This window comes from Piliocolobus tephrosceles, chromosome 9 (assembly GCF_002776525.5).
Source record: "Piliocolobus tephrosceles isolate RC106 chromosome 9, ASM277652v3, whole genome shotgun sequence".
Lineage (NCBI taxonomy): Eukaryota > Metazoa > Chordata > Mammalia > Primates > Cercopithecidae > Piliocolobus > Piliocolobus tephrosceles.
Window position 1 is genome coordinate 98,994,525 of NC_045442.1, and position 13,623 is coordinate 99,008,147.

At 39.5% G+C, this 13,623-nt stretch overlaps 1 protein-coding gene and 1 pseudogene across 2 annotated transcripts in view; both read right to left on the reverse strand.

Annotated features, from left to right (window-relative positions):
• The window catches only part of LOC111546657 (coiled-coil domain-containing protein 7), a 124,706-nt gene that overhangs the window by 32,759 nt on the left and 78,324 nt on the right, over nt 1-13,623 (reverse strand). The window lies entirely within an intron of this gene.
• LOC111546655 lies at nt 2,048-4,012 on the reverse strand (annotated as a pseudogene).

A 13,623-nucleotide genomic window follows, 5' to 3' on the forward strand; every position in this document is an offset into this window, starting at 1 on the left:
ATCTTTCAATCCAACTGGTTCCTTAAACAATAGGGGGAAAAGCCCTTATTTGGTGGAGGAGCATTTCCAAAATGAAGTTACAGGTTCTCTCTCTCTCAAAATTTACTGTCGTGTCAACTGTTAAAATAGGGCCTTCTGTGTGTTTTGTTATTTCACCTTAATATCACCAGAATTCCTGTAATTCCACAACTGTGATTTTACAATGTAGAAGAGAATTCAGTTCTAGTCTATTGCTTTAGATGTAAAAACAGCTGAAAACCCAAAGTGGATTAGAATTGCTAAAGGATTTCCCTGCCATTGTTTGATACAATCTATTCTCTTGATTCTTGATAGGTGCATAGGAAGCCTAACTTAGAATTCTTTCTACAGGAACATGTCTGATTTCAGGAGTACCCAATGAAGGATCCCATGGATGGCCGGCCAGTTACTCAGAGTAATATGTTTATGAATTAAATGGATTGCATAATGGCACCACTTTTCCTTTGTCACTGTTGGTGGATAAATGACAAAGTAGATTCCAATCTCCTGTATAGAAAGGTGGTTACCCAGCAGCCTCACTGGTGGCTTGCTAGCAGCAGAGCCTCAAGTCGCACCTCTGTGGTTTTCTGTAAATTTGAGTCCTACAGCCACTTCGAGAATGTGTAATCCCCAAGGCCCACTTGGTCCATGCTGAAGAAGTGGCTGTGACCCCAATCTTGCCCCTTTTGCTCTTCAATATTACTGGAGGAATATGTAATATCTAGGTCAAGTCTAGGAGAGGCTCATCCTTAAAAAAATTGCAAAGTCTTTTCTCAATTAAAACAAAAAAGCCTCAAGTACATCTCAATCATGTCAAAATTATGGTTAAAAACTGACATTATGTAGGGAAATAGCAGCAGAGAATGGCTAATCTTAAGAAACAACCAACCAACCAAAAAAACAAAACAAAACAAGACCAACAAAAAAAAGTGCCATCCCACCCCTCCCCTTGGTTCTTTCCACTGGGGTTAAAGACTCGAGCCTCTGAGAAAATGAGAAAGGGAAAAGCCATAGAGGAAAACTGCTTCAAGGCCAGAATTTTGGGCAAGGTAAAGAAAAGGTTGTACATGAAAGCAGGGACTGTCTGGAAAAGAATCAGAATCTCAAGATCTATTTTTCTTAAATGGGAAAGCTCTGAAACCCAGATCTCTGTTCTACCATCATCCTGATCCTTAAGTTATAGGGCAATAAACTCAAGTGCAATGAGTAAAGTGCCACCCACGGATACAAAAACAAAAAATAAAACAAAACAGCCAACCAAAATAACTCTGGTCTTAGGGTAATAGAAGACATATAGGAAAGGACTGTCTATAGAACACCTGAGGTTCTCAAGAAATTACTATTCAATGGTTCTGTTTTTGCTTACATTAAAAATCAGACTAAAGATTCAAAGATCTTAACTATTAAAGGATGAAAGGAATTTGACAGTGCTTTGAACAGTGATAAAATGGTACCCAAATATGGTGTTCATACAGCTAACTAAAAAAGATAGTAGCTTAAAAGTTGCAGGAAAAAATGTGAACTTAGAGAACAACAGAAATAGTCCAGGAAGATGATGCAGCCTGGACACAGCAAGTTTAATGTCTCTGCTGTACATAGAATTAACACCCTTTCCCCTCCTCATCCTCATGCAGGCAATAGAATATGCACTAGAAAATTTGACTCTTAGAGTCAATGAATAAAAGGATGGGCTCATACACCTTCATAGCTCTTTTCAAAAAGGATGCTTATAATTTAAAGGATGTCCTAATGGGAAGGAAAGGTACAGGGCAAGAGGCAGTTTCACATTTCAGTCCATTAGTCTTTGGTAGAGCCCAACCAAGGCCAAATTCACCTAGGATGCCCAATGGCTGTGGGGATCTCCACAGTGTCAAGTAAGCAAACCCAAATGAACATGTTGGATTACCAAAAAAAAAGATCTCGAAACTCTTGAAGAAAGAGCTTCACCCTAAAAAGGGAAGAGGAAAATGCTTGGAGGGGAAGGGCTCAGGGTCAGTGTGTGATCTCTGCTGTGGTGCTGGGCAGGGGCTTAGGAGTTAAGCCAAGAGTGCCAGAGACAGTCGGTGGCACTGGCTCTCTTCTCAGGGATCAACTCCAACATGGGCAGTAAGAAATCTGTGAAGCCAGCTGCCTCTTCCTGAGACCACTCATACTTCTCCACTAGAACCTCAAAAAGGCCCCAACGTTTCAGCTTCGTGATACGTTTCAGGTCACCTTTTTTGGTGAAAAATTCTTTGTAATATTTTCCTGCCACAATGAGCTTGCAAGGCACCTTCCCTAGAAGTTCTATGATCAATGCAATGTGATCTTCATCTTGAGTGTACTCTTCCCCTGAATGACGTTCAAACAAATAGGCATCTGTGGCCAGTTCAAAGGCCATGCATGTCGTGCTCCAAATGTCAGCAGGGGTATTATAGCCAGATCCTATTAGAACTTCCAAGGAATGATATTGCCTCGTTTGAATACCTTCAGTGAAATGTTTGTGCACCCAACAAGCATTTGCAAGATCCGCAATCTTCACCTTGAGCTTTTCTGCATTTTTTGGCTCAAGGGAATTAACAGGAAAATTTCCATCCATGGATTTTCCTTTGTTGTCCAGTGGTCCATTATGTTCTTGCTCTTGTTCATCTTCACAGGGTATCTCTGACCGAATGCTTTCTTGAAGTTGGCTAAAGTACTGTTCACTGAATGACTAATTTACAGTTGAGGAAGACTGGTACACCATGGAATCTGACACCTCAGATGTTATAGGTGTACAGGAGTCTGTTTCTTGAGATGTGCTACTGTCTCCATTTTGGGAGCTTAGGAAACTAGATTCCTGATTCAAATTTTGGACATCACAGTCATTAGCATTATGTAGATCCTCTTTATGTCTCAATGTTTCATTATTCCTGTTCTGAGTATAATTAATGACTTCAATCACTCCATTGCAATTAATTTCTGCTGCACCACCCTCTGTATCACATTCCATAAGTGTTTGATCCTGGCAATGGTACTTGACTCTTCAAGTTTTTCTTGGGCCATTTTATTAGGTGGGTTCTCTTTCAAGGGTCTTTCAACAGGACTCTCTGATTCTCCTTGCTTGTTTGGTCTTTTTTGCCCAGGGCCCGACTCTCTCCATTTCCTCAATTTCCTGCATTCGCTTCTCTAGTAATTCCGCCTGGCGCTTCTGCTTCTTCTTCAATTTCTTCTTCTTCTTCTTTGACATTTTGTCAGCTGGTTTAGGTTGGGGAGCAGTACTGACTGCAGATCCAGAAGGCGGAGGAGCTCCAGACTGCTGCCATTCTGTTGCTTCTGCAGCCAGCCTCCAAAAGTACTGCTCATTCACTGACAATAAGATGTTCCCTGGTTTAATGTCAGCGTGGATGATACGGCACTTAGTATGTAAATAATCAACACCCTGTAACAACTTGCTGAATAATTTTTTTGACACAAGGCAGTTGAAGTCACTGATAATTGGACTTCATGATCCACTTGAGCAGATGATGCCCCAAAACTTCAAATACCATGCAGATATGTGTTCCATTAACTTCTGATATTTTAAAGTCATCTAGTAGTTGTACAACCATTTCTCTATTTGAATCATTAGGATCTGAATTGCGAGCTGACTCAGCAACCGGATTTCATCTAGTACTGTTTCAGTGTAATGTTCAGCACTTTTAACTACTCTCATTGCCACAAATTTCTTCCCCTGAATATCCCATGATAACCATACCGTAGAAAAGTGTCCCCAGCCTAACTTTTGGATCACATGATATCTCCCATTGAATAGATCTCCAATTTTCACAAGATGATAACCTCCTTTACAATAATCATTAGGATCTTCTTGCTCATCATCACCAGATCCCAGAATCTCCTCTTCCTGCTCTGGTAGATCACTCTCGGAGTGGAAAGCAGAGCCTCGGTGCTGAGTTTCAGATTTCCTTTGGGCTTTGTCCTTCTTGGGTATGGTCCTTTACTTTTGGGCCTGGAGCACAATCACTTTCCACTCCATGGTGAGACCAATAACTGCCAGGCGCCTGCGCACCAATACAAGATCATTTTATACAAGAAAGTAAGGGAAAAAATTAACAATTAAAAATTATTAAAAATTTTCGGAGGTTTGGACAAGATGGCAAACTAGAAGCATCTCATATGCACCATTCTCACAGATCAGAAACAAAAGAGGCTAGTAAACATTGACCCTGCAGGCCGATCATCTGAGAAACCATGTTATGATCCATCAAGGCAGCAGGGTAACACAAAGAGCAGAGATGAGTGAGGTGGGACACCAGCATGTCCGGGCTCAGTGCAGAGCCAGGAGAACCTTCCAATATGGGAAAGGCTGAGTAAGTGAACCATTTTCCAACATGGGAAACGGTGAGAGCCCCTAGGGGGATTCAGCTCTCCACAGGAACCTGTGCAAGACTGGGAATAGGAGAAATCCCCTGGGCCCCCATCAACGCTACCACATTTCTAGACTAAAGGAAGAGCCACTGGGATATTTTGTGGGGGCAACTCTTGCATCCACGGGGACCTCTACAAGCCTGGGGCCCAAGGGCAGACCAGTACCAATATCACTGCCTCAGTAAAAACCACAGTTGCAGTGCCTGGGAGCTGTACGATTTATCCATGTCTTCTTGCCAGATGGGGCTCAAGGCCAGCTTCTGGACTAGCAGGCCCACTTTGGGCCAAACTCGGCTGGCCACTCCACCCACCCCCACCACTGGTAGCCAGGCAGGTGAGGCTTGCTAGAGCTTCCAGCCCAGCAGTCCTGCTTTTGTGTGAACTCAGCTGGAGGGTGCAGCCTCCTGTTTTCCCAGGAAATACCCAGAGAGCTGAGCAGGTGACTCCACCCACCCCTCCCATTGAAACCCATATTGGCAACACCTTCTAGAGCTTCCAGGCCAGTGGCCATGCTTCTGTTTAAACTCAGCGAGAGGGCGCACCTTCCTGTTGTCCCAGGAAGCATCTAGACTATAGACCAGGCATCCCCACCTACCCTCATTTCTGGTAGCCAGGTGAGCCACGCCTGCTAGAGCTTCTAGCGCAGTGGTCCGACTTCTGCCTGAATTTGCCTCCTGCTGCCCTGGAAACAACCAGAAAGCAGGGCGAGCAACTCTATCCACCCCTGTGGCTCTCTAAAATAAATCAATCAGACAAAAACAAAGAAAAAAATGAAAAAAAAAAATCTCTGAGAAATTTGGGGTTAGGTAGAGGTCAAATCTATGACCTATTGGTATTCCTGAAAGAGGCGAGGAAAAAGCAAGCAACCTGGGAAACATATTTCACTGTATCATTGATGAAAACTTACCCAACCTCGCTAGAGAGGACAACATTCAAATCCAAGAAATACACAGAGCCCCTGAAAGGTATTACACAAGAAGATAATCCCCAAGACACATAATCATCAGATTTTCAAAAGTCAACATGAAAGAAAAAATGATAAAGGCAATTAGAGAGAATGTGCAGGTCACCTACAAAAAGAACCCCACCCATCAGGCTAAAAGTGGACCTTTCAGCAGAAACCCTATAAGCCAGAAGAGATTGGGGGTGGGGCAGGGGGGAGGCCTATATTCAGCATTCCTAAAGAAAAAAAATTCCAGCCAAGAATTTCATATCCAGCCAAACTGAATGTCATACATGGAAAAGAAATAAGATCCTTTTCAGGCAATCAAATGCTAACAACATGATAGCGAGATCAAATTCACACATACCAATATTAACACAGAATGGAAATGGGCTAAATGCCCAAATTAAAAGGTACAGAGTGGCAAGCTGGAAAAAGAAGCAAGACCCAATGGTATGCTATCTTCAAGAGATCCATCTCACAGGCAATGACATCCACATAGGCTCAAAATAAAAAGACAGAAAAATGTACCATGCACATGGAAAACAGGAAAAAGCAGGAGTTTCAAACCTAATTTCAGGCAAAATGGACTTTAAGTGAATAAAGATCAAACAAGGTAAAGATGGGCAGTACATATTGGTAAAGGGTTCAATTCTACAAGAAGATTTAACTATTCTAAACATATACACACCCAACATAGGACCACGCAAATTGATACCCAGGGTAAGCAAGTTCTTAAAGACCTACAAAGAGACTTAGACCCACACACAATAATAGTGGGACACTGCTATTAGACAGAAGACCCCACTGACAGTATTAGACAGACCATTGAGGCAGAAAATAAAGATATTCAGCACCTAAACTCAACATTTGACCAGTGGACGAATAGACACTACACAAGGCTCCACCCAAAAACAACAGAATATACATTCTTCTCATCACGACATAGCATATACTCCAAAAAAATCTAACTGGCCATAAAATAATCCTTAGCAAATTTTTAAAAATCAAAATCATACCAACCATACTCTCAGACTACAGCAAAATAAAAATAGAAATCAAGACTAAGAAAATCACTCAAAACCATACAATTACATGGAATTTAAACAACCTCCTCCTGAATGACATTTGGGTAAACAATGAAATTAAGGCAGAAATTAGGAAGTTCTTTGAAACTAATGAGAACAAAGATACAACATACCAGAAACTCTAGGACACAACTAAGGCAGTGTTAAGAGGGAAGTTTATAACACTAAATGCCCAACATGAAAAAGTTAGAAAGATCTAAAATTAACAACCTACCCTCACAACTAGAAGAAGAAGAGAAGAGTAAACCAACCCCAAAGCAGGCAAAAAGTAAGAAGTACCCAAATCAGAACTGAACTGAAGAAACTGAGATACAAAAAAACATATGAAAGATCAACAAATCCAGAAATCAGTTTTATAAAAAAAATTAATAAGATAGACCACTAGCTAGACAAATAAAGAAAAACAGAGAGCAGATCCTGATAAACACAATTAGAGATGACAAAGCAGATGTTACCACTGACACCACAGAAATACCAATAACCATCAGAAACTACTATGATCGCCTCTATGCACACAAACCAGAAAATCTATATTAGAAATGAGTACATCAAACTAGAAATGGATAAATTCCTGGACACATACAACCACCCAAAAATGATCCAGGAAGAAACTGAATCCCTGAGCAGACCAATAATGATTTCCAAAATTGAATTAGTAACAAAAAGCTTACCAACCAAAATAAGCCCAGGACCAGATAGATTCACAGCCAAATTCTACCAGATATATAAAGAAGCGCTGGTGCCATTTCTACTAAAATGATTCAAAAAAACTGAGGAGGAGGGACTCCTCCCCAGTTCATTCTATGAGGCCAGCATCATCCTGATGCCAAAACTTGGCAGAGACACAACAAATAAAGAAAACTTCAGGCCAATATCTTGATGAACATAGATATAAAAATCTCAACAAAATACTAGCAAACTGCTTCCAGAGGGACATCAAAAACCTAATCCACCATGATCAAATAGGCTTTATCCCTGGGATGCAAAGTTGATTCAACATATGCAAATCAATAAATCTGATTCACCAAATAAACAGAACTAAAAACCAAAACCACATTATTATCTCAATACAGGCAGAAAAGACTTTCAATAAAATTCAACATCTCTTCATGTTAAAAACCTTCAATAAACTAGGCATTGAAGGAACATACATCAAAATAATAAAAGCTATCTATGACAAAACCACAGCCAACATCATATTGAATGGGTAAAAGCTGAAAGCATTTCCCTTGAAAATCAGCACAAGACAATGATGCCCTCTCTCACCATTTCTATCCAACACAATATTGGAAGTCCTGGCAAGAGTAATCAGGCAAGGGAAAGCAATAAAGGGCATCCAGACAGGAAGAGAGGAAGTGAAACTACCCCTGTTTGCCAGCATGATTCTATATCTAGAAAACTCCATAGCCTTGGCCCAAAATCTCCTTCAGCTGATGAATAACGTCAGCAAAGTTTCAGGGCACAAAATCAATATACAAAATTAGTAGCACTCCTATACAACAATATCCAAGCCAAGAGCCAAATCAGGAATGCAATCGCATTCTCAACTGCCACTAAAAGAATAAAATATCTAGGAATATAGCTAACTATGGAAGTGAAGGATCTCCACAATGAGAACCTTAAAACACTGCTCAAAGAAATCAGATGACACAAACAAATGGGAAAACATTCCATGCTCATGGATAATGAGAATCAATATTGTTAAAATGGTCATACTTCCCAAAGCGATTTAAAGATTCAAAGCTATTCCTATCAAACTACCAATGTCATTCTTCACAGAAATAGAAAAAACTATTCTAAAATGCATAAGGAACCAAAAAAGAGTCAGAATAGCCAAGGCAATCCTAAGCAAAAAGAATAAAGCTAGAGGCATCACACTACCCAACTTAAAACTATACTAAAGGGCTACAGTAACCAAAACAGCATGGTACTGGTGCAAAAACAGACACCTAGGCCAATGGAACAGAATAGAGAAGCCAGAAATAAGGCTGCACACCTAAAACTATCTGATCTTCAACAAACCTGACAAAAACAAGCAATGAAGAAAGGACTCCCCATTCAAAAAATGAGGGTGGAATAACTGGGCCATATGCAGAAGATTGAAATTGTACCCCTACCTTACACTACATTCAAAAATCAACTCAAAATGAATTAAAGACTTAAATGAAAACCCAAAACTATAAAAACTTTGGAAGATAACCTAGGAAATACCATTCTGGACATAGGACTTGGCAAAGACTTTATGATAAAGATGCCAAAAGCCATTTCAACAAAAACAAAAACTAACAAATGAGATCTAAACAAAAGAGCTTCTGCATAACAAAAGAAACTATCAACAGAGTAAACAGGCAACCTAGAGATTGGGAGAAAATATTAGTAAACTATGCATCTGACAAAGGTATTATATCCAGAATCTATAAGGAACTTAAATTTACAAGGGAAAAATGACTCCATTAAAAAGGGGACAAAGGACATGAACGGACAATTTTCAAAAGAAGACATACAGGTAGCCAACAAACATACAAAAAATGCACAACATCAGTAATCATTAGAGAAGTGCAAACCAAAACCATAATAAAATATCATCTCATACCAGTCAGAACGGCAACTATTAAAAAGTCAAAAATAACAGATGCCGGTGAGTTTGAGGAGAAAAGGGAAAATTTACACACTGCTGGTTGGAGTGTAAATTAGTTGTGGAAAGCAGTGTGGTGATTCCTCAAAGAACTTAAAAAAGAATTACCATTTGACCCAGCAATCTCATTGTTGGGTATATACCCAAAGGAATATAAATCATTTTACCATGAAGACACATGCACATATATGGTTATTGCAGCACTATTCACAATAGCAAATACATGGAGTCAACCTAAATGCCCATCAACAGTGGGCTGGATAAAGAAAATGTGATACGTATACACCATGGAATACTACATAGCTATAAAAAATAATTAGATAATATCCTCTGCAGCAACATGGATGGAGCTGGAAGCCATTATCCAAATGGCTAGTGCCAAATACCCCATGATCTTACTTATAAGGGTGAGCTAAACAACAAGACCACATGGATCCTAAGAAAGTAACAACAGACATTGGCGCCTACTTGAGAGTGGAGAGTGGTAGGAGGAAGGGGATCAGAAAAAATACCTATCGGGTACTATGCTTATTACCCAGGTGATAAAATTATCTGTACACCAAACACCCATGACATGCGAAGTTTACCTATATAACAAACCTGCCCATGTACCCCTAAACCTAAAATAAAAGTTAACCAAAACGTGAGGTTTGCTGGGAGGAAACAGATATATTCAAGTGCTAGCAGCTTGTGAGACGGCAAGACTTAAGTCTCAAAAGCCATCTCACAATCTCAAGCCGCCTAGAGGATGTTTAAGGGGAAAGGTGGTATGGAAATGATGCACAGGAGAGGCATGGGGTGTAGGTCTTCTTGTTGCTTTCTGATGGCTAGCTGGAGTAACAGACCATCCACAAGCCTGGTTGGTGTCATCTCTGCAGGGGTCTGGTTATAGACTAACTGCTCCAATTTCTTCCTGGAAGGGAGAAAATTGCAACCACCCTCTCTGCTTCCTGCCTGGGTTGTTTCAAGATTAGCCTTTGGAATTCTCAAGCAAACAGGTAGTTAGATATATATGTAGCAAGAAACAAAGTGAGGGAGGGGTTACTTCTAGAGTAAACTAGTAATCTGGCTATCCCAGTGAGGACTAAACTCTGACCTTTTCTCTCTCTTGCTGAAATTCCTATTTAAGGAGCCTGGGAAGACATGCCCTATAAACCATAAAATCTAAATAGACACATTTTATTTAACCCTATATAACATGCTTACTCTCCAACCTGACTCTGGCATCACATCACATGACAGATAAAGAAAGAAATCCAAATATTTGACCCCAAAATATGTTTCTTTGCCATATTTTGAAACAGTCCTGCAAAGCCATCTTTTACTGGGGAGATTTGCATCTGTAAATAACTTCTATTAATGTAATTAACATCATTAGATCTTTCCCCTTTCCTCCCAACCTTGAAGAGATTAGCTGAGAGTCCAGCACCTCTTAAAGGTCTAAACAGGAAACATTTGCCATCTATTGTTTCTAAGGGTAGCCACCTATGAGATTTCATATAAGAACCTTGGTCTCCAAGCCCCTTCTCTTTACATAGACACTCCTTTCCATTGATTCCAGATCTTTAGATAATAATAACTTGACTCTTTCAATCAATTGCCAGTCAGAAAACCTTGAATACATCTATGACCTGTAAGCGCCCCACACACACATCCCTCCTTCAAGTTGTCCCCCACCTTTGCTAACCAAACCAATGTATACTTCCCATGTATTGACTTCCCTAAAATGTATAAAACCAAACTGAAACCCAATTGCCTTGGTCGCTCATATTTGGCTCAGGGTAAACTTCTTTAAATATTTTTAAAAATTAGATTAGCTTAATAATAAGTACCTATTAAGGCATTAGGTGGTTATTTCTTGTTTTAAACCACAACTCCCAGTGGATACCAAATTCACTATAGTGGCACTCTTCTCATAAGTTAAATACAAAGCACTGAGATTTTCACCAGCAACAACCCAGAACATAAATATAAAGATGGGACATATTTTCCTACCATCTGCCCGGAGTTTTTCCACTTCTCTGGGTCCCCAAAGAAGTGAAAAGACTCCGGGCAGATGGTAGGAAAATTGAATTTCCACATCCATGATGCCCCTCCCCACATTCTGTCCTGCCACAAACATGCAGAAGAAAATCTTCCCCCAACTCCAAATTTCTACACTGCAAAAAGTGAGAATGAGGGGGTCAACCAGCTTTCCCACAATGCTGGGTTCCTTGACAGGAGACTTGTACTTGCTTTAACTCTCAGGAAGCATTGTGACTGCCTAAAGCGAGAAATATTACCAACGACAGACAGAGACAAAGAAGAAAAGTAAAACTACCATCCCCAGCCCTGAAAACTCTGTAACTTGACCAAGGAGATGCCAAATCAGAGTGGCTATTCAGCAAGACCACGATGTAGAAGGAACATTCATTCCCAAATCCTTTGGCCCAAATCCCTGGCCAGCCTTCCCACACTGCTGGGATAAACCCTTTGAGACCTCCCCAATTCCAGACAAGCAGCACTCTCATCATTTACTAGAGGTGAGGTCAACCAGGGCTTAAGGAGCCACCGAGAGGCCCCCCAAAAAAGCAGCAAACCAGTGATAAATACTTGCAATATATATCTTTTTTTTTTAAAAAGCCAGAAAGAGAAAATGGGAATAAATAAGTAATTCTTCAAAGCAAAGGCATAGGCGTATACCCACAAGAAACAACAGCAAACAAGGAACCATAACCTCCCCAAAAGAACAAACCAAAAACACCATGACTGACCATAGCAAGATGTTAATTCATGAGTTCTCAGAACAAGAATTCAAACTAACATTTTTTTTTGTTGTTTTGTTTTTGTTTTTTTTTTGAGACGGAGTCTCGCTCTGTCGCCCAGGCTGGAGTGCAGTGGCCGGATCTCAGCTCACTGCAAGCTCCGCCTCCCGGGTTTACGCCATTCTCCCGCCTCAGCCTCCCGAGTAGCTGGGACTACAGGCGCCCCCCACCTTGCCCGGCTAGTTTTTTGTATTTTTTAGTAGAGACGGGGTTTCACCGTGTTAGCCAGGATGGTCTCGATCTCCTGACCTTGTGATCCACCCGTCTTGGCCTCCCAAAGTGCTGGGATTACAGGCTTGAGCCACCGCGCCCGGCCCAAAATAACAGTTTTAAGGAAACTCAATGATCTCCAAGGTAGCACAAAAAAGAAATTCAGAAATTTACCAGATAAAGGTAACAACAAGATTAAAATAATTTTTTAAAACTCAAACAAATATTGGAACTGAGAAATACATTTGCTGAACTGAAGAACTCATTAGAGGCTCACAACAGCAGAATGGACCAAGTAGAGGAAAAAAATTCAGTGAAATCTAAGATTGGCTATTTGAAAATACACAGTCAGAAGAGAAAAAAGAAGAAAGAATGAAAAGGCATAAAAATTACCTTCAAGATATAGAAAATTGCTTTAAAGAACCAAATCTAAAAATTATTGATGTTCAAGAGAGAGCTGAGGAGAAGAAAGGGGTAGAAAGCTTATTCAAAGAAATAATAACAGAAAACTTTCCAAAATTTCTGAAAGATGTTAATATCCAGGTAAAAGAAATTCTGAGAATACCAAACAGATTCAACCCAAGGAAGACTACATAAGACATATAATAATGAAGCTCTCAAAGGTCAAGAACAAAAAGAGAATCCTAAAAGAAGCAAGAGAAAAGAAGCAAATAACATATTAAAAAACTCCAATTTGTCCAGCAACAGACTTTTTAATGAAAACAATACAGGTCAGAAGGCAGTAGAATGAGATTTTCAAAGTGCTGAAAGAAAACAACTTCCATTCAAGAATACTGTATTCATCAAAATTATCCTCCAAATATGAAGGAGATATAAAGTCTTCCCCAGAAAAAACAAAGCTGAGAGAATTCACCAGACCCATCTTATTTAAAAAAATGCCAAAGGGATTTCTTCAATTTGAAAAAATACAATAAAATAAAACACTAATATGCAAAATAAAAATAAAATTTTTCCAGGTATAAAACCCATGGTAAAATTAGGCACATTAAGAAACCCAAAATACTCTATATTGCAACTGTGGTGTGCAATTTGATCATAACTCTATTATGAAGTCCAAAGACAAATCTATCAAAAATAAAAATATTATGGCAAACTGTTAAGAGATCAGTAATATAAAATATGTAAATTGAGACAACTTAGTCAAAATGTGGGGGAGAAATTAAAGTGTAGAATTTTGTGTGTGTGTGTGTGTGTGTGTGTGTTTCCTTTGTTTCTATTCTTTTATTTGGGATTAAAGATAAATTATCATCTCTTTAAAACAACTTGTTTTATCTATACAATGTCCTTTGTAAGCCTCATGGTAACCACATCACAAAAACATGTAATAGATTCATTAAAAGTCAAAAGCAATAAATCAGAACATATATCATAAAAAAGTACTTAACTACAAAGGAAAACAGTAAGAAAGAAAGAAAAGAAGGACTCAAAACAATCAGAAAACAGGCATCAAAATGCTCATAGTAAGATCTTATTTATCAACAATAACACTGAATGTAAATGGTCTCAATTCTTCAATTA